This window comes from Falco punctatus, assembly GCF_963210335.1.
Source record: "Falco punctatus genome assembly, chromosome: 3".
In the NCBI taxonomy this organism is placed as follows: Eukaryota; Metazoa; Chordata; class Aves; order Falconiformes; family Falconidae; genus Falco; species Falco punctatus.
Genome location: NC_137582.1, coordinates 67,319,814 through 67,340,261, shown reverse-complemented (window position 1 = coordinate 67,340,261; position 20,448 = coordinate 67,319,814). Strand labels below are relative to the sequence as shown.

At 37.1% G+C, this 20,448-nt stretch overlaps 1 long non-coding RNA gene across 1 annotated transcript; it reads right to left on the bottom strand.

Moving 5' to 3' along the window:
• Positions 1-10,729: 10,729 nt before the first annotated feature.
• On the bottom strand, positions 10,730-19,593 carry LOC308060477. Its single transcript, XR_013926752.1, has 2 exons — positions 18,271-19,593; positions 10,730-18,233 (listed from the first exon to the last, which is right to left on the bottom strand). It is a non-coding gene; the product is annotated as an uncharacterized lncRNA (long non-coding RNA).
• Positions 19,594-20,448: the final 855 nt, after the last annotated feature.

Genomic DNA, 20,448 nt, shown 5'->3' with positions numbered 1-20,448 from the left:
TATATATATGAAGCACAGATCTATCTTGCAAACAAAAGATTTTGATTAGTGGTAACATGAACTACAAATATAATGAAGTGACAACTTCGTTGCAGAAACGCAAGACTTTTACATGGACTTTTTAGATAGTGTGGATAACCTATACATGACCATCTGCACCACCAGTTTATTTGGAATATATTCATATGCTTGCCACTCTAATGCAGCTCCTAGATTTTAAAAAAATCAGTACTCATAACAATATACAAAAGGCTTCTGTAAAAGCAGCATTGGAAACAGAGATGTGTCTAAAACACATGGAAGGGGAGTGGCAGCAGCTGGTAGTTCTGACTATAGGATGAAGTAGTTTCAGTTGTGAAGAGATCTGTCCTGTAGTAGTTCTGAAATGGATTACCTGTTCTAAGGGTCACTTAAACTAATTGTATTCTGCACGTAGAAAGACCCAGTTAGAAACTTGAATTCTACCATGCTCTCCTGATATCTCATGAATTATCTCTTGTTACCTGAGTAAGCACATCATCACAGTTCTTAGTACAGGCTACCCTTTGAAAGGCACCTGTGCTTTCACTTGCTTTTTTTTCCTAAATGAGGAAATGAAATCAATAAAAGGGTAGGTTTAAGGAAGGTTTCACTCAGGTATTTTGATATCTGCAAGGAATTCCACCACCACCACCACCATCATAGCCTGCTGATTTTAGTATCTCTCTGCTATCATAGGAGATGTTCAGTTTCCTATGTAGATAACCTAAATGGTTAAATCAAAGTTAGGAAGAGTCTAGAGGAAAGCCAGGGACACCTCGCAGACAACACAAACTCAGTGAGATGTAAAGCAGGGTGCATATGGGGGGAAAAATTGACCACAGTAATCAATGACTGATTTTAGTACAGTTTTATAGAGTGGGAATGAAATTATCTTCATTCTCTTCTCAGCACTGACATTGATGATGAGCTGTTACATCTGCCAGGCCTTTACCTTATGTCAGTGAAATTGAACCAAGAGTAATTGGAAGCGGGGTGAAGCAGTATACCATCATTTATTATACTTAATCATATTTACTTATCACTGTGGATCTAGAAGTGAAATCACTAAAGGAATAGGTTTCACATAGCTTATAATGGTATTGGAGGAAAGGTTGCTGTAAACAAATTGTAATATATGTTTTAATATACCACTATAATTTTTCTAGTGCTTATCTGCATGCCAAATACTGACTACTCTGTATACCTCCTAACCTCAGGCAGGCTGTGTTTTTTCCATTCTCGTCTTTTGCCAACACCACACAAACCCAATAAATGAAGACACTTGGCCAATCTAAACTTCCTCTCCTGTACTAGAAAGGCAGTTCCACAGGATGGTACGTCTGACACCTCAGACAGTGGCAGAAGAAATTAAAATGATTCCTCCAGAGGTAAATCCCTTCCTTAGACAATCACCTCACTTCTCTGATGAGCCTTGGCTCTTGGTTTCCATAAGCTTCACGTGCAGACTCAGGCTGAAAACTTGAAGGTCTTGAAAGAAAAGATGCTTGCCTGTATGGTGGAGCTGAGTACAGATCAGGTATTTCTGGCAAGCAGCACCAGCATACTGGTTTGCACTGCACACTTCTGCGTATGCAGATACTAACTTACATCAAACTCTGTTCAGTCCTGATTTGGTAGCTGTCAGCACCAAGTCAATATCCATCTTCTTGAATTGTGGGAAGATCTTTTTGGTTTTTTAGGTATTTATGCAGGGAAAGCAGAGCTGTCTTCTACTGTGACACTAAGTTAGTCTGTTTCTGTCTTTGTACCCTTCTGACTTGAAGGTAGTGGTGTGCAAGCTACCCAAATGGCAGGCTTTCACCAGTGATCCGTCCATGTGCACAGGACAGTGGTCAAGGAAACGTGAGAACTAACATTTGCTGCACTACTGAGGGAGATTCTTGATTGAAATCAAGCGTGGAGTGAATCCATGTTGGCTGTAGGGTACAGAGTTTGAAGCAGACCTTTCTGGTTTCCAAGTCTAATTTCATTTTTCAGAAGGATCAAGCTGGCTTGTTCATTTAGGATCCCAGAAGCTAATTGGGATAATTGCTGTGGGATAACTGCAGAGGAGCAGGCATGCAGGACATCAGGAAGGTGAACCAGCTTCATGTACTTACCAAAACATATAAGCATAAGAAAATAAACACAGCTGTCATTTGATAGAAGGGAACATCCTTTCATTGGTAGTTAATTGGATCAAGTGGACCTGTTTTTACAATGGCTGAAAGTGACTGATAGATTTCCATAGGGGTTTGTGCTGGGGCAGACTCTTCACAACTGATCTGGAAAGGAAAGTGCAGAGTGAGGTGACAAGGTTTGCTGATAATGCTAAATTTATTCAGAATATTAAGTAAGGAATCTGAATGAAGAACACAGGGTGCATTTTGTGAAACTGACTGGTGATAAAAGGGCAAGAAAGATTCACTTTTGACAAATGCAAAGTGATACTGGTTGGAAAAAACAATCCATCTCTATGTTTACAGTGAAGATCTTTAAATTAGTTATTACTATTCAGGAGAGAGATCTCAGAATCATTATATAATTTCATCCTGAAAACATCAGCTCAACTTTTAGTGGTGACCAGAAAAGCAAACAGAGTTTTGAGAACTGGGAAAAGAATTGAGAGAAAAGGAGAAAATATCATTATGCTGCTGCATAAATCCATGTTGCCCTCACATCTTGAATACTATTTGCAGTTCTGTTTATAATAATAAAATATTAGAAATGGAAAAGGTACAGAAAAGGGCAACAAGTATGATAAATAGTGTGAAATGGTTTCTGCATAAGAAAAAGTGAAACAGATTTGGGTGCTTTGGACTGAATATGAAACAGATAATGAGCACCATGGCAGTAAGTGAATAGGAGAATGGTTATTCATTCTTTCTCATGCTGCAGAAATAAGGCAGAGCCAAATGAAATTTTAAGCAGATTTAAGTCAAAGAGTAAGAAACAGGTAAGGTGTGTGTGGGGGTTTTCCACATAAATTGTTATTAAATTGTGCAAGTTACTGCCATGATGCAATATGTATGATAAAAGTTTAGATGAGTTAAAAATCAATTACTGAAATCTATGGAAAAGATATTAATTAAGTGCTGATAAACACAAAGACAAAACCAGTGACTCAAAGTCCTTGAGTTGTACATTGCTGTTATCTCAGAGGAAATTTAGGGGTAAAGTGTCACAGGCCATCTGTCCTTACCATTTTTTTTATTTTTTTATTTTTTTTCCCCCGAGATATGTGCTGTCAGACACAGGATACACAGGTAGGTTGGCCTTTGTCTGACCCGGTGCAGCTGTGCTCATGTTAAGGCTTAATCACCCAAATCTGTAACTCACAACACAGGACAGCATAACCAGTGATTAAATCTGTTTTCAGAGCAGAATTCAGCTTGAAGTAACTCAATCTCATAGCAGAAACTAGCTGCTGAGCTCAAAAAGAGTAAAATACTTCTATGATGTCCTGAGACTACAATGGATTGTGAATCTGCAGTAAAAATCATAGCTGTGCTTTCATGTGTAAAACTTTTCCTGTTAAGCACTACTCCAGCCTCTCTCTTTTTTTTTTTTTTTATCTCATGAGCAAGACAAAGAAGTGGTATACAAACTTGGTAGTAGTTGTGTAAATACCAAAGATAAAGAAAAAAAATTCTTACAAGAGAAAAAAATATATTTCATTGTAGCAGTTCAACGAACATTGTATGTAGAGTAGTGCTGTGAAAAATATATGCGAGTCTCAAAGTTCTAAACAGGTACATTCAGACATTTCTCTCTAAGCTCAGGAACCAACAGTTAGAGGTGATTTTTCTGCACTTATTTGTTCTTTGCAAGCTGTCATATTATGTGCTGGAATTGGGAAGAGGAACGGATTTCTTTTCAGTTTAGGATGAAATGACAGCTCCAAAGAAGAAAGAAGATAGAAATTTCCCACTGTGAGTCCAAAGATGAAGAAACTGGCCTCCAGGAATAAAGCAAAGAGCTGGATCAACTGAGAAGCAAGGAGTACATGGTTTTCAGAAAGACTTAAGAGCCACTGAATCTGTACAATTTTTGCTGAAGGGCATTTCACACCCCAATACCAGTTTTACCGGGAACAAAAGCTTTTATTTTGATATGTCCTTAACACCTGAAGGGTCCTAAATTTCTTTCCAAACTCTTCCATGACATTGGAGAAGGTATTTGCATGTGTAACCACACAATCACCTTAGATGACCTCTTGCACTTTGGATGGCCTCCAGCTGTCCCTTCTGGACTTGGGTCTATCCTGTGTTGTATCTGCTGCCCCTGGTCCCCTGAAGTTCTGCTAGTTGTACATGTTTTAGGTACCTTAATCCCACCCTTCATGTTATTTCTGTGTGATACAGAAAGTGCTTTTGGGAATATGAAGGAGCTCTGTCTACATGCACTTATCTCACAGATCTTAACTGTGTTGTCAGTTTTCATACAGGATAAACTTTAACTTGGAGTGATAGTTTGTCACAAGTAAGCCTGCCCACTTAAAAATAGTGGAATATATGATTCCTTGGGGATTGAAAAAACATGGTTAAAATGTTCACTCTCCAAAGCTGACATACCAACAGAGTTCCCAATGGCCTTGGAAAGTCTTGGTTCAAGTGACTTTGGGGAGGTAAAGCATATCAAGGTATTTTTCTAGAGTTAAAGTGATTTAAGCACTCCACATAAACATAGCCAGAGGCACAGAAAGATGCAAGAAGTTTTTGAAAAGAACAATCTATCCTTCCCACACCTCTCCCAAATGAAGGTAGTCTTCACATCTCTTTTCTTTCAAATACCTTTGACCAATGTGCACAAACAGTCTGGTGGTGGATGTTTTTATAAAAGATTTTGAAAGAAAATTACACTTCCATAGTGTCATTAACTTTTTTATTTTTAGTGGTACGTATAAAACCCAACAAATTATCACAAAAGTCTCCAAAAATATATTTATTATTTAAGCATGTCCTTCTGTACTAAGGATTACAAGTGTAAATTTAAGAAATGTGATTAAAATTAAAACATAAAATTTCACAATGGTTCCTGAACTTTCCTATGAAGCTTACAAAGCCTATTTTAAAATTACAGCAAATCAACCATACCCCAGCAGAATGCATTAACTTCAAAATGTTGAAATTAAGATTGGTGTCAGGGAATCAGCAAACAAGAAGGCTGTGATATTTGAGGTTCTTTAGAAAGGTATATCAGATACTAATTTATTTGAATTTTGTGTCCAAATGCCTTTTGCTAATTTCCAATATTTTAAAAATTAATTTCAGACATGAATAATCTTAAGTCTTTTAAATGACAAGGAAGTTATGAATATGTATTTTGAATTCTACTAAAAAGTATTTGTAATACTATTAAACACATAAATTTCAAATACAACAAGCTAGGCAGATGGCACTGCATCTCTTCAAAATGAAATATAAATAAGTCATTTTCCTTAGCTGAATTTATATCCTGTCTGTCTCCCAACAGGTAAACAATATGTCATTAACAGAAATAAAAACATTCTTCAGTAGGATTAAATCTATTGTTGCAATATGATCTTAAAGAACTATTTCCCTTCTTGGTGCCAAAGCCACTCTTTTTTTATTCTGTCTTTAGACAGAATTTTCTTTTCTGTGCAGTTGTGTTCAGAAATATGGAGAAAAAGAACATTCTTACACTTGAGAAGGTTCCTTATCATTTTTCTGCATTTTATCTGCATTTTGCTACAGAAAAAAAATAAGAAATAAAAATATGTTTTCCCTAGGAGATTCTAAAGTTTCCCTTTTTTCAATATAATCTTATTAATTTGTCCAGGTTTCCTCTTTGCCCCTGTTGCTGGCATATCTCCATGATTGCATAAATTCATAGATAATATAGCTTCAGCAGACACAGGACAGGCGTAAATTTTTTAAATCTTACATCAGGTAGATAAGGAGCCCTCTGTAATAACTGAACCAGACTTTGCTAAAAACTGTCTAAGGGAGAAACATAGATCTTTCATCATGGTGGTTTTCATACTTCATACGTTTTTCATATATAGTTCTTTATAACAATCAGGAGTAAAATAATAATAATTAAAAAAAAAACATTTAAAAACCCACCATGAAGCAGCTATTACAATTTCTGTGTTATTAGTATTTTACAAGCATTATGCATGCTCTAGAATAAGAAAGAAGGAAAATGAATTGAGTAACAGTTCTTACAACTTTGAATTACTAATGTATGCATTCAGATAATGTACTTTTTACTCTGAAGGTCTCAGATGACTATGTTGGATTGATAGTTCAGTGTTTGGGGTAATTAGGTGGTTTGTATTGGAATTTTTGGTGGTTTTATTTTTGTTGTTTCTTATTATTTTAATCAACTTGAAACCTGAACCCAGAAAAATACTCTCATGCAGACCAGATATCTATGTAACACAAGTGTACGCTGGGAGTGAGAGAAATGTGGAAACAAGTGGAGAGGTAATGCATCAGCTGAATGGTAGGAGCATACATCCTATATTGATCTTGTTTACTCTGCTTCAAGATATGCTTGTGCCAAGGAGGAATCAAATTCAAATCATCGTCATGCTTGACAATGTGCTGCTGTGTCACCCCTTATGAGAAAGTAGGTTCTATAATAAATAACCTGTATAAATATGAGCCAAAGATTTTCCTATAACATGCACTTATTTACCAAATGGATAGTTACATGTCTTCCAACCTAACATATAATAATTCTTCATTATGTATTTTCTTATAAGAACGGTTTCGTTATTATACTTTTTGATATTTCAGCATGAAACTTTGCCCTCTGCTCTTACCTTCGATGTGTCATTCATAATGTTTCTACAGAAAGAAATTTAATTTTTCCTGCCTTGATTTGTTTCAGTAATATCTAGTTGCTCTTATTTATCCATCCTAAGATCACGAAATAATTAAAAGTGGAACAGTTTTTTGGATATCTGGTCCAATTTGCTTCCCATTGCAAGGCTAATTTCAAAGATAGATATGGTTGCTTGCAGCTATTCTTTTTAATTTTGCTAAACATCTCTAAGAAGTTTCTTGTTCCTTCTCTATTCTGCCTATTCCATTGAAGGCACAGGACTTTGTATTTGGTTTTGGTGAGCTTTGTGAGGTTCCTGTCAGCCTTTTTATCCAGACTACAGAGATCCTCCTGATTAATTTTCGAGCTCTTCATCCTAGTTTTAGTAGTCATGACAGGCCAGTCAACCTCTGTTGAATGACCAGCACAGTCACAAGATGAGTCCTCTTGAAAACCATTTCTGGCCACTGAAGGAGAAAGTGAATGACAACAGCCAGAAAGGATTTATCAAGGGCAAATGATACCTGATGAACTTGACTACCTTGTATGATGAAATGGCTAGATTTGTGCATGAGGGGAGGGCAGCAACTTCCATCTTTGACTTTAACAAGGTTTCTAACATGGTCTCCTGCAGCATCCCTTGTCTCTGTGTTGGGGTGTTGCAGTGCTACACTCTAGATGGGTGGACTACCAGAGAGGTGAAAAACTGGCTGTTCCAATGGGTTCAAAATGTAGTTGTTAATGGTCATATTGTACTTAAAGGGCATTTAGAAGTGGAGTTCCTCAGAAGGTCTATCCTGGGACCTATCCTGTTTAATAACTGTATCAGTGGTGTTGAGGAGGAGATGTAATGCACCCTTATCAAGTTTTTGAGTGACAGGAAATTGGGGAATGCAACTGATAATGCTCAAGGGCAGAGCTGCTGTTTAGAGGGCTCTAGGCTGGCTGGTGTAATGTATCAACAGGAACTTCATCAAAACCAACAAGGACTATTGTAAAGTCCTGCACTTGAGAAGCAGCCCCCTACAGTAATACAGAGAGGGATCAGCTGGCTGGCTGGGGAGCAGTTCTGGCATAAGCCAGCCATGAATCCTGGCAGCAGGTGACAAACTGCAGTCTGGACTATGGGAACAGGAGCCTTGGGCATGTTCAGCCTGGAGATGAGATGGCTTTGTGGTCACTGAGCAGTGGCCTCCCAATATGCAAGAGGTGATTACTGAGAAACCAGAGCTTGGTTCTTTGTTGAAGTGCACAGCAGAAGTAAGACAATTGGTCAAAAATTAAACAGAACATCAACATTTGTCCTTATTGAATATCTTAAGGTTCTTGTTAGCCAACTCTTCAAGCCTATGCAGGCCTTCCTGCAGGGTGGCTCTCCCTTCCAAAGTGTCCACTTCTCCACTGAATTTGATATCATTGGCAAACTTCGTCAGGGTACACTTGATCCCATCATCCAGATAGCTATGAAGATATTAAACAGTGCTGGGCCCAGTATTGATCCCTGGGGGACCCCACTTGTGGCAGGTTGCAGTTTGAGAAGGAGCTGCCTGCCACCACCCTGGGGTGCCGCCTGCCAGCCAGCTCCCACCCACCACGCAGACCAATTGTCTGGGCCGTGGTGCATCAGCTTCTCTAGGAGGAGCCTGTAGACAACTGTATTGAATGTCTTGGAGAAATCCAGGTAGACGATGTCCATTGCTCACCCAACATCAACCCAGCAGATAACTTTGTTGTAGAAGGCAATCGGGTTTGTCAAGTACAATTTGCCCTTACTGAATCCATGCTGGCTTTCCCCAGTCATGTCCTTCATTTGTCTAGTGAGAGCCCCCAGGAGGATTTGTTCCATAACTTTCCCAGGGACTGAAGTAAGACTGATGGGCCTATAATTTCCTGGATCCTCCTTTAATCTCTTCTTGTAGATGGGAGTGACATTAGCTTTCTTCTAGTCTTCTGAGGTGTCCCCTGATGCCCATGACTTCTCAAGGATTCTGGAGAGCAGCCTCTCAATAGCATCAGCCAGCTCTCCTAACACCCTTGGATGGATAATGTCAGGTAACATTGGTGTGCAGGTTTTTAACTGGATATTGAGACGTGGGAAGAAAATCACTTTTAGGACTGTCAAGCATTTGAACATGTTGGTCAGAGAGGTTGTGCAACCTTTGTCTTTGGAGACAGTTGATACACAACCAAATAAGTCCTGAACAACCTGGTCTGAATTCAGAGCTGACCCTGCTTTTAGCAGGGCATTGTAGTAGAGAATTACTGCCTCCCTTCCAACCTGGGTAATTCTGTGAATTGATGCGGGGTGCTGGATACTAAAATCTTGTATTTCTAGCTTACCTGTCTTGCAAATGGCAGAAAATCCCTAAAACTATGACTATGACAAGTGTGCTTGCTATCTCTTTCAGTAGTATCCTTTAAACAAATCCTGTTACCAAAAAAACCCAACACTGAAAAACTGAAATAAACCCAGCCAAACAAAACCTCTTAAAAATTAGTGGAGTAACAGTAGTGCATATGCTACTATTTTGCTACATGCTACCAGTATTGTGTCACTGTTTCCTTGTGTTCCTGTCTGCCTGCACTTTAAGAGCTAAAACACTAAATTTGTAGCATATCGAGTAGACATGGATCCTTTTTCCAGCATTGGTGCACTTAGGTAGTTCTGTTAATAAAAAAAACAAATCACAGCTGAAATTAAACCTCTTCACTGTAGCTGGAATAAAGTCCTACTGCAGGATAACCGTTTGTGTGTTTGAATTAGATTAACAGGATCACAAGGATTGCTGACAAAGTGCAATGAAAAAAAAATCATGATACAAATTGTTATATGTGTATTAATTTGAAGTCCACTAAAGTTGAGACATTGTAAAGCTCAGCTTAGGGTATGAGATTGTTTGAGGGAATTTATAAAGAGCAGGCAAAGCTTCCCAACAATTTACAGCAAGCAGTGAAAAACATCTAACATAACTGAGAGTTTTATCTTTCATATACTAAATTTTGTAGGTACGCCACCATTTCCTTGCAAACTCTGACAAGGATTCGGAGGGTGGATATAGAGGAATGAACACAGGGTCTGTGAAGGTTACTGAAATTTCTGATGTAAAATTTGTAATTTCTGGGCTCAAATCTGATCTCCCAAATGTAAGCATCTACTCTATAATTGAAAGCCATGAGTCCAGCTTTGGATATATCCATGTATGCTGCAGGTGTGCTAGTGAATGCTGTGTCATCATAGCTGTGGAGTGGTGCTAAGGCAAAAAAGAATAGTGGTATAAATACAGTGTAAGAGTGGAGGTAATCACTGCTGCTGCACAAAATAAAACAGGTCACCTAAACCAGCTGTTGCAGCACATCAGTGTGTAAAAATATTCTCCTGGCAAATGCTTGTCACTATAAATTTTTTTGTGGGTCGTTACTACAAATATATTTTTTTCCACTGTTGGATCTTTGTCATGTACTAGCAGATTTAATAGCTCTAGAGATCAGCATCTTATTTGGGTTAGAAATTATGGATGTGGAATGGATTATTTTTATTGATTTAATTTCTGTATTTACATATCTATGACCTATTTTTTCTGAATAGGTGTGATAATAGGCTCCATATGGGCAAGTGATTTTTGAACAGAAACCTCAGGTGATGTATTTTTAGCTTACCACAAGACAGAAGTACTTGCTAAATTAACTAAAAGAGTATCCTGCTATTTTACTATGGTCTTTGCCACATTGCCTCCTCTAGTTCACTGTAGTTCCCCCCTGGTCAAGCCCCTCAGGCAGAATGATTTGGGAAAAAGGATGAACTTTCTCCTGACTGTCAATGTAACAGCTGTAAGTAAATGCAGCACAGAGGGTGCAGAGGGTGCAGCCTGAAAAAGGAAGTCTCATGGAGTACTATATAATGTTATCTTAAAAAAAAAAAAAAAAAAAGAAAAAAGAAAAAAAAGAATAAAAAGAATAGTTTTCTTTATGTATATAGTGGTTTAGATGTTTACTTCATATTTCTTTCTGTTAGTTCAGGAACGTAACTTTTGCATGTAAAGTACAGTTGCTGCTGTGCTTGCAATAAAGAGTATGTAGATACCTCGGTTCTGTATTTTTGTCACTGCAGTGCAGAAACTACCCAAAAAGCTAAGTGGCTTATGCTGAGATAAATCAGAACTACTTCTGGATTGTCTCTGCAATACTGTAATCATTGAATTGACTTAATGGAAACATGACGATCCCCTGTCATGCTGGGTAATATTGCCCCATTGTGTAGCTAAGTTTCCTCCACTATCAGTCTAGCGATTAACTCTTGCCTTGTGGCTGGAGGTTGTTATGGTGTTGTGTTTGTATAGCACTTAGCAGAAAAGGATCACTGACAGAGGCGTAAGGAAAGATAAATGAGCCTTTAAAGACATGAAATGCTAGATGTTGGTACTATTGATGATGGTGGGGAATAAGGGCTTTTTGCAAGTTAAATGGGAAGGACAGTTCAACAAAGACTTCTTGTTTTCCCCTTCAGTTTAACTTAAATTCAGTGGAACCTATTGATTTACAAAAATAACTCATGTGCTCTTCTTTATATACCAGTTGGTGCACTTTCTATGTGTCTGCTCTACTTAAACATTTATAAAATTTAAACATTAAATTTAAACAGTAATGTAATCATATGACCATGTCTGTGGTGATATTCCTTTTTGCACCCATTTATGAACTCTTTTGACTTAGGTTATTTTCTCTCTGGAAGAAAAATGTATTTATTTATTTTTTTCCGTACTGGAAGCCTGTTATTTTAAGATAAATTTGTGACATTTCTAGATAATAAAAGCAAAAAAAAATAGATTTATTGGACTTTTTTTTTTTTTTTTGTACACTTCCTGTGTTAGAGTTCTGTCACACCACTAGGCTAGATATGTTTTCCAAGTTCTCCACAACATTTCACTCCATGGCAAGTTATCCTAAATAGCTGTCATAGGCTGGACAATATCAGGTCTTTCCACATCACCCATGTTTTGACGATAAATATTTTTTATGTTAATTGGACAGATGAAGAATGCTATCACATATAAGTGTAGGATGAGATTATACCTTCCAAAGAGATGAAGCCTGAAAGGGCCCTGGGGCTTTAGAAGGGATGGGAAAGAAGCTGAATGTATATGATATGTGGATAAACCCAGACACAAATACTGGTGATTAAGACTCTGTATCTCGCAATTAGCTGTTTGCTCAACAGAGTATTAATTTCTCTCTGAAAAATGGTTTGTTAAAATATGACTGAAGAATACTAGCAAAACAGTGACAAGAGGTCAAACATCTGGTGAGATTGCCCAAGAGAGAGGACGAAGTCTGTAGAGTACTTTCTGCTAGAAAGAAACAAGACTTTTCACTTAAGGCATAGATACTTACTTTATCAAACTTTATTAACGTATACACCATTTATACAATTCAGTAACAGTTTTTCATGTCTAACCTTAAGGACCAAGGCCCTTAAAATCCTTTTGTTGTCTAGAACAAAGTCTTCTCTTGTGTACTGCTGTACACCACCTTAACTCCACCTGCACCCATCTTTGCTGCAGTCTCTTTAGAGGACTGTCAGGATTTACAGAGAGAAGCTGCAGCCTCTTGCCAGGCATGAACCTCTGCTCTCTTTTGCCTGCAGAGCAACCCAGTGGTCAATCCTTTGTGCTTCCTTCCAAGCAGAGGTCCTTAGGCTCCTTCTTAGAAGCTTTAACAGAGCTCAAAGCTTAGGTTGTACAAAGATCTTTATCTAATTACTCTTTCAAAATATTGTTTGTCTGTCAGGAAAAAGAAAAAAAAAGGGAAAAAAAGAAGAGATTTTGTAAGAAGAATTTTGTCATAAACTTTTAGTTGTTAAGTAAGGAAATCTGTTTTGGAAATACTGTTAGTTAGGCTATGACATCCCTTAATTATCAAGCCTATGGCATTTCAGTGTTTTATGCAAGGGTGTTTGTGTTGTCTACATTTCATTTTCCCATTGTAACTGCAGAAAATCTGAAAGTAAGCAAAAGTTAAAATGTAAATGCCATGGTCTTAGCTGTAATATTAAATGTTCCCCATGGTTTTACGATTACCCTTTACAGAATCTGTTGATGCATTTTGGCAAGCACAATATTAAAAATTTGCTTGGCAAAAATCCCCTTAGTAGAACCTGACAGACAGTAAGGTCAATAAAGTTTTAATCAACGAAGGAGAAAATACTCTTCTTCCAGATGGGTACCACAGAACAACACTTGTATGAAATATTTATGATTCACTTCAGAATCTCAAAGTCTGAAATGTAGTGTAAAGTTTGTTTTTTATTTCCAAAGTAAAATTTGTTCAACCTCAGAAGTGCTGTGATATAAATGCTAGTCTTGTTACTGGAAGTATATGATTTAGTATTTGACTGGACACCAAGTTTGTTATTGAACTTTCTTGTGTTCATAACCTGCCATCACTTTTTAAAAAATCATAATTCCATTTATTGTATGTGATGGTTCTTCAGGTATTCCTGTGTCTTTAAATTGTAGCTTTTGTTTGGATGATATGCAAGTGTATATTTACTGTTGGTAAAGGCATAATGCTGTCCCTAAGTTTTTTTTTGTTCTAACAGGTTTGTTGCATTAGAATTGTTCTAATAATAAAGTATTGTTTGTTTCCCTGTGTGGCCTGTATGCTGTGCTCAGGCAATTAAAAAAATCTGTAATGAAGACAATTCTTAATTTAGGGAAATTCCCTCCTGAGTCCTGATGCTGTTACCTCACCCATTCTTAGAGTCAGACCTAAGGAGGAGGAAACCCAGGAAAACGGTGACATCACGGATGAATGAATGAATTGCCTTACATATTCCTAGCCCAGTGCAATTAACTCTGCCTCCTGTTGTGAGTTCTTAAGTGGCCTGGTCACAAGAACAGGAGTATGGACTGCCTGATACTTCTCTATTCCCATCAGAGGAGTAAGTGAAAACTTGCTCAGACCAAGCCAAATAAGACCAGTGGCCATAGCTGTATTCTGAGTCTGCAGACAAGACTACCTGAAGAATATAAAGTTGGCTAGATGAGTTAGTCACTCTTATAAAATGGATACCCAAGGAAAGCCTGGATGTATTCTGCATTCATTTCTGCTACCATTTTAACACTTGCTAATTAACAATTAATGCAGCCATTAATTAACACCTACAGCAAGCTTCTTAGCCATCATACTGAGAGTTTGAAAGCACTGAAACATGATTTGTGGTTTTGAGTTCATTATGAACTCTGAATAATTAATCTTGTTTTCAGGAAACTGCTGGTTTGTGCAGAGAAACTTAAATTACAGGTGTACAATGAATTGAATTATCAGATGTATTAACATATTTTAAATCCAAACTATATTGTTTTAACTCTGTGATGCTAAAGGTGATTGAAATATTTAATTGGCCATTTTTTTTGTTGTTATATTAATGCAGTAAGTTTAGGAATTATATTTGACTTTTTAAGAAAGTAGCGTGGATGAGTATGCATAATATAAAAGATAATATAGAATGATTTTGGATCAAATTATTATAAAAGCAATAAAAAATGCACAGAAGTTGTAAAACTTTCTGTTAACCATAACTGGACTATTACACTTAGAGTCATAGAGGATTAATTTGCTAAATTGTCTATTAAAATAACCTGAAATTAGTATTAGTAATGACAAAATTGTCTTTCCTGAGTTGGAATGGATAAAATTTCAACACTGTTTATAATAAACTCATAATTTATTTAAAAAAATCTTGGCAGGTGTTGAGTATTTTGCATAAAATCCACATAATCAGTTATGTTACCTTAAAAAAAAAAAAATAATCTTTTTGTTTCTTTTCTTTACTCCTATTTTAATTTTACAATTCAGGAAGGAGTGGTTTTGGTGATCGTGTTTTGCTTTTTTTTCAAAGCACTGAGACATAAATTTAATGTATTTTTGATGAGTATGTTATTATTCTGTTGTCCATTCCATAGTTTTGTCTAAATTGATTGGCACTGTTGCTGTATCCTATTGTTCATTCAGAGCACATGTAAATACATCTGAGTACGCTTAATTGCATTTTTTCCTGTCAAGCCTTTAATTTTCTCACAGGCAATTTCAGGTGATGGGTTTAGGGAAAGCCAGAGTCCTAATCTTCTCCCTAGCATGCGTATTTGTTGCTGTCTACTACTGGATGCAGTCCACACAGTATATCACTGTTTTGCTAGAAGATATGCTACTTGGAGCTCTGTTGGCATAAGTTTTAAAAACAGGCAGATCTTAGTTCTAACCATACCTATTGTGATCTGAATGCTTCTAGTTTATGTAATGAAACTGTACTGTGGCTACCAGAGTCTGATATAATTGCATATTCTGTGGCCTCAATTCTAGTATAATCCTATAAAGAAAATTTGCAGGTCAATACTTGTTAGAGCTCTGCAAATCCCATCCTTTTCTTCTGTTCTTCCTAAAATGTGTTATTAGAGTCAGTTTCTTTGTATGTAGTTAAGTTGTTCAACCCTGCCAGAGCTGATTGGTGCCATCACGTCTAGTAGATTGCGAAGGAAGAAGCCAGCTGTGTCTGTCTCTTAACAGATCTAGCCACCTGCTACCTCTCTTCCAGTTGAGCTTATTTTATGTTATAAAACTGTCTTACACTGCCATGGAGTAATTCATGAATCAGTGTTCCCTGTTATAAAAACTGTGGTTGTAGATCAAAGAAAATCATGGCAATCAACTCATTCATAACATGTAGATTTGAAGATTTTGGTTGTAGTAATGGAGACTTGCAGCATGCTTAGACACCCGCAGCCTTCCTACACGGTGAGATCCATGGAAATACACAGTTCGAGTTCACTATTTCTTGCAATGAACACACACTGAACAGAACAGATGGGTTTCACATTGCTCCATGAGACTTTGCCCTTGCTATCTGTGTAGCTGCATTCCTTTCTGCAACTTTAAGTCAGTAATAACTTAATTGATTAAAACAATGAAAATATCAACTAACAGGAGACTTGTCTCTGCTTCAGACCAAACTTTCACCAAAGTAAAAATCACACAGTAATAACACATTTCACAGATGTGGAAATTAATACAAAATCTGATGTATTGCTTAAGTATTTGTCAAGATTTCTTTCCCAGATGCAATGGTGTTACAGGCTGAGCAGACAGATCCACACAAATTTAATATTGCCTAGAACCTTTCCATGTAAACTTTATTTTGATTATTTAGGATTTTACTTTGAAAAAAAAAAATCTTTGAAGGCATACCTTCCTTGTTTATTTACTATCTTCCCTCAGGTTTTTTTCTTTTCTTAAATTCCTTTAAAAAAAACAGGGGGGAAAAATCTTAAATTGGGAAGAAATAATTCCTCTAATTTCTTGAAGTGTACCTAAAGCCAGCATTTTCATAAGCTGTTGAGAACCTACTGTTGGCATGTGAAAATAGAGCCTGTTTTGAAGCCTGGTTAGGCATTTTTCAACTAAGCATTTTGCAAAGCTAATAATTTCTCTCAGTAAAATATGTTAATATTGGTTTCCTCTGACAAATTTTGTCAAGTGGGTTCATGCTGGAATTGCTAATCAAAGTCTGAGGGGCATCCTGCTCCTAAATAACCGGTAGGTACCTTGTTGCCATAATGACATACAGAAAGCCTGAGTTACCTATCAAAAGTATTTACTTTTTTTTTCCCTCAGATGGTAGAACCTCATCCCCGTGCTTCTTAAATCTTCTTTACCTATTAGAAGAATATGTACTGGAAACTAGAATGAGGTAATGACTTATTGTCAGATATTTGCCATTTTGTGGCATCACAAGTTTTCAAAAAGTCTGATGATCCTACCTAGGGAAAATATGAAGTATTATTAACTATGCATAACAGTAGCTGAGAAATACAGGTTCAGAAATAAGAAGTCTGGACTCTACCTGTGGAAAAAGGAAAAAACCAAACAAATAATCAAACCCTAAAATTATTCCTCTGCTAACATCAATGGTCTTCTAAGTCTATTTGGAATGGTAAGTATTAATTATTTTTTATTTCCTATTAAACATTTAACACTTTGATTTTTTTCCCACTCTGATTAGAACTTTTTAATGTTTGCTCGGTTATATATTTTTTTTTCCCTGCTGAAGTATTGCATACAAGGAGTTGGCTGGTCTCTATAGCTTTTCAGCAAGCCATACCAGGAAACCTGACTCCTCTGGTATTAAGTGAAGGAAAAGGATTTGACAGGTTTAGGTATGAAATGAACAGTGACTTTCCTCTGCAAACGTGTCAAATTAAAGCAGGCGGGGTGAGGAAAACAGCTATGGTATGTCAACTTTTACAGGCTTTGATTTATTTTTAATCATGCAGTGCACTTTAGGAAGCCTGAAGATGTGCTCATTCACAGCCCAGGTCTCATGGTGTGCTGTATTGTTCAGGTACTTCTTCTAAGTTGGGTGCAAGATGGGATCATGACCTAGAACTCCTGTAAATAGCAATTACCTCTTTGGAAAGAGAATTATTAAAGTTTAGTTGAATGTCAGCAGACTATTCACTCCTCTCTCTTCCTCCCTTCTGTAGCTTGCTTACACTTCTTAACCACTCATCCTCCTAAAGTTTTTCTATTGCCAGCTCTCTTCATTATCTATCTATTTTATTTATTTATTTATTCATGATGCAGCACATAGGGTAATGTGAAAGCATAAGGTCTTAGTAAACTACCACATAAAAACCTAGCAATTTCAAGTTCAAATGAAAAAAAAAATGTTTTGCTGAATTAAAATGTTTAAATACTTAACTAGAATTGTTTCAGAAAAAACAGGATCTAAAATATGATGGATACACCAAATAGGGTTCAAAATGAAGAACACAGATAATTCAGCCAGGAAAAATATGGGGGTTTTTTGGTCAAAATTATTGCAGTAAATCTCCTTGTCTCAGTTTTAGGAAAGAATTTTATACTAGAAATGCAAACTAGACAAGAACCTAGCTAAAGGGCAGATTACATTTAGTGACACCAAAAAAAGAGAATAAAGTAAGAAAAACATTTTTCAGTTTTGCCACATTAAAATGTCTTGATATTGATATTTTGACATATTTTCATGAATGACCTCAACATAAAAGTTAGAGGGCTATGGTGAAATTTCTTGAAGACCCAAAGCTAGAAGGCCTTAGCATTAAGAACAAACTGTGTCACCTGGAAAATTTCAGTTATGAATTAAATAAAATTGAGCATTTCCAAACTCAAGACTAAGTGCTTAAAGTCTGAAATAATATTTCTGTTATGAAGTGACAGAACAGAGGAGGACCCAGTGTACTCATTGACATGTGATCAAGCAGTGATAACAATATTTCCCTGACAACATCTCCCTGGAGCCAAGGTAAAGAGCTCCACAGATAGTGAGACAGAACCTCACGGTACAATCAAGTCTACTTTTTGTTAATTTTTATTTATTATTGTCTCTTTCTCTAAAGAGGTTTATTACTCCGTGGGAGCTACAAAATCAAATCAGGCAACTTCTGAAATTCCTGTATCCCCATACCTGATGGGCATGAGGGAAGACACTGGTCCAAGGATCCAATTGTCAAGCTCCAAGGGGAATAATTTTCTAGGAAGCAAGTTGCGAAGTAACCGTTTACATGATTGTCAGAGGCATATGACAGAAGGATGTCCTGGGGTGGCAGGGTGAAGCTTCAGACCACGATGGGAATGGAACAGGAAAAGGGAAGTATATCAATCCACGTTTCAGATGGAACACTAAGAAAACTGTGCAGAAATACCTAAATAGCAGACATGTACATGGAGGAGATGGAAAAAAAGTGAATAAACATAGGTAGGCAAAGAAAGTCCAAAAGTATACACCTCTTCATTCAAAATTTTTTGGAGGGAAGCTTTAGAAATGCTAACTAAATTAATTGTCCAGTGAAATGATTTCTGGACAACAGCAATCCTTGTGGACGCAGTCACTGTTAACTATGGTCTGGAAGAGTAGCTTAACCTCTGTAAATCTTAAAAGATGAACGCATATTAAGACAGAGAGCATTAGTGAGATATGTTAGATACTGCCTAGCCATTCTTTAGGTAGCACTGTGAGGATTAACACATTTTATTGTGTTACAAGTCAATGTATATAAGGAGCTTAAAAAAACATGGTGTTGAAAACAAGAGTAAAACCAACTGTTCTTTTAGTGTTACATGAATGCCTCTGAGATCTTTATCCCCTACTGAACCAGTTTCTACTCTTAAGTGCTGTATTCTTGTGTTCCTGTCTAAAAGGACCACATGTTTAAATATATATGTGAGAACAGTTTTGACACCTTGAAGAGAGGATCATAATTTATGATCTATTAGGCAGAAGAAATGTGGCAAAATACCATATGCCATCAGGAACAATGAACTTGTTTAAATAAGAAAGCATCTGAACTGTGTGCAAGTCAAATTCAGTGTGTCCAGATAAAGGTCTTTTGTCCACCACTCAGCTATGATTTGCAATGAAGAAGGAAATATACCATTTGGGCAAGTGAGCTGTTTAACTGCTTCAGTATAAGATACTCTTCTCAATAATTTCAGCTTGGAGAGGAGCTAATAGTACAGCACATATCCCTCAAATGTTTGCTACGGTCTGAAGAATAAAAGCTGAGTCAGTGAAAAGCTATTGATAAAAAAAACAACCCATACTACCTCAAATAAAGTTGCTTGTTGTTTCTCCTACAGAAAAAGGGAATTTTAAAATAATAAACTATTTTTAGTTTCCAGGAAGAAGGAGATGCTACTTACCAAAACAGTGAGTCAAATCACTGATAACTGAATCAGAAAAAAAATTGGGTTCTACTCCAGAGCAAGCTAGATATTGCAGAGTATATAGAAGCAACCTGATAATGGAAGTAAATTGTCTAAAACTGCTGTGCCAGGCTAAACACTCACCCCTACTGCCAAACTGATTCTGGTATTTGCCACTCATGTACTAGGAATTGCAGGGCTGTTTGTCATTCCTGCTGGCAAGTTATATACTTTTCCTCTTAAGAATGAATTGATGACACTGAACTCTCTAAAATACCTTCAATCTGGTTGAGTGTTTTAGGGTTTATTTTCTTCTTCCTTTCTTTTTAACCTTATTCACTGTTCTTTTAAAGGAGGTGTGACTGAGTGGAATGGTTCTCTTGGTGAAGGGAGAAGACTTGTCACTCAGGTGGGCAGCTGAGCAGGCTGGAGAAACTTTGGGATATGGCAAGGAGGAAACTCACAGTGTGAAGTGGCGAGCTGCAGCTCTGGCAGAGGGCCTGGCAGACAGCAGTGTGAAGGAGGGGGCAGTCCCCTTCAGAGCTGGGGGACAGAGCAGCACGAGGGACGAGAGGTTATGCAGCACATTACACTTCAGCTCAGAAAGTAATATTGGTATGTAAAACCCAGCCTGGAATTAAGGATCTGTCTGCAAGGACCCAATGGGCAGGGGGAGGAGATATAAAACTTTCTTATTTCTATTCTGACAGACTTTCTAACTTCAAATTTTCTGTTGTTTTTTTTTCTTGAGATTTCTAATGTCATTTTTGCTCCCCCCACCGCACCCCTTTAAACCAAACCAAACCAAACCAAACCAAAACAAAACAAACCAAAACAAAACAAACCAAAACCAAAACCAAACCCAAAAACATTCCAGTGTTCTTTAAGGAATCCAGA